This window comes from Anoplolepis gracilipes, chromosome 14 (assembly GCF_047496725.1).
Source record: "Anoplolepis gracilipes chromosome 14, ASM4749672v1, whole genome shotgun sequence".
In the NCBI taxonomy this organism is placed as follows: Eukaryota; Metazoa; Arthropoda; class Insecta; order Hymenoptera; family Formicidae; genus Anoplolepis; species Anoplolepis gracilipes.
In genome coordinates, this window is record NC_132983.1 from 5,912,838 (window position 1) to 5,915,002 (window position 2,165).

The window sequence follows — 2,165 nt, forward strand, 5'->3', positions numbered from 1 at the left end:
CCACATGGTGGTATTTATTTCTCACACCGTGCATTCCCCTACATTCTATAAATCCCTACAAAATTTCCACGAAAAATAGAAAGAATTTTCCTCGAAATTTCCTTCCTAACAATACACAGTTGCTTGTAACGGATAGTTTTTGTTGTGTAGAATAATCCAGACTTGCCGTTGCGTTTATTACTTATATTTCTAAATTTTGCGTTACAGAATAAAAAAATAAAAAAAAAAAAAAAAAAAAAAAAAAATGGCTCTTCATTGATCGAGTTAAGCAAACTTTTTGGTTGAGAGAAAAGACGGATTTCAAGATCGATGAATTCGACCAAACAACTGGCACAGTTCTGGAACATTCTACATAGCAAAGTTCAAGTGTCTTATTATTTCTTGTTTTCCCGATAAGAATAGCAACATAAAGAAGAAAGGAGGAAGAAGCAAAGCAAGAAGGCAAGGTACCTGCAAAGTAAGTGCAAACTATCTACCGCATATTTTCATGCCGATTGTCAATTATAAATTATGTGTTACACGTATATCGATTGCGTCGTCGCATACAATATATATCACATATATATCTATTCGGGCAACATGTAGACAATGGCTGGCCGTGATTAAGTCGACTTTATTATTGCTTAATCAACCGGCGAATTAAACACGCTTTATCGCGCGCGCGTTGTGATAAAAAGCGCGCATTCAAGGCAGTCCTCATGCAACAATTAACGGACGCGTCTCGCGTGCAATTAGTTGACGAGCCCCGCATCAATGTTTCTTTTTCAGTGTAAAACGATTAATACATAATATTTTAAACGGGCATACACACACACATAGCCGCGCGCGCGCGCGCCCGCGCGGCGCGTGTCCCGACGATCGAAACACGCGCGTGTTTTACGATATATGCCATTAACGTAATTACGGTGCCGCTCTCGCACGCCACAAGTCGATCGCTTCTTGTTGCCAGGCCACCCACGTTCGTACAATGTACACGCGTGGTGAGAACTAACACAGCGAATAAAATGTATTTCATTCGAAATTAGCGCGGCCTGATTTTAGCCTGCGCGCAAAGTCCGCCCCGTAGAGGCGGAAAATTAATTTGCGCCCTCACGTAAAATCTATAAATGGAAGCGGCGTGTCGATGATGACTACTTTCTTCATATATTTTGTGTTTGTATAATTTTTGGAAAATACACGATAGACGGATTAACCTAACCCTTTGAGTCACAGCGAGTCACCCAGAGACCCACCTTTTTAGTTTTTTAGTTTTAACTACTTTTTTTTATCAACAAATACCGGATTTTTTCTTTCTACAGAGTCTCCGGAACATCAATAAGTGTAAAAAAATATAAACAGTCATTAATTGTTAATTACAAAAATATCATATATAAACAAGCAGTCAAAATTAGTACTTTTTCTTACGAAAAAAATGCATTTTCTACTAATCTATTATATGACAATAAATGCGGCACTTTTTTTATAATCTTAGTACACTCTAAAGTATTTTTCAGAATTTTTTTACAATTTTCCACCGTGTTGTTTTTGTTAAATTCTCCAAATATATAAAAAACAATATTTTCTGTTCTAAATTAAAAGTAACAGTCGTATTCTTTTTTAAATTTTTTCTCTGAAGGTTTTTCGAGATCGCAGAATCTGAATCTAAAGGAAAAAAAAAATTTAATTTTCAAAATTTAATATAGGCATCCAATATGGCGGAAGTAAAATTTTGAAAATCTCGTCTGCCATATTGGATCCGCTATCTTGAATTTTGAAAATCTGACAACGGATTCGTAATCAGCAACCCCAAAAACCCTTGTATACCAAATTTTATAAAATATATTGACAATTAGAAAAATTCGTGACTCGAAGGGTTAAGTGACTTTTGACCTTTAACGCGAGGAAGCGGATCGAATGAATTTTTTCGTCAACCTCTTTACAAAGATTAAACGTTATAACTGATAATTTTTTTTTTAGAATGCTCTGTATGCCATTAATTTTGTATCGATGTTTCTTTTTAGCAATCGATCTTAAGAATAACATATAGCCAATATAATTTGCATATGTGTATTTTTACTGCCTAATGCACTGAATTATGCATCGAACGCGTCATCCACGCAACATACGTATCATTGCGTTGTGTTAAAAGTGTATTTGCACACTTTTGTCTAGACAATTTTATTTAA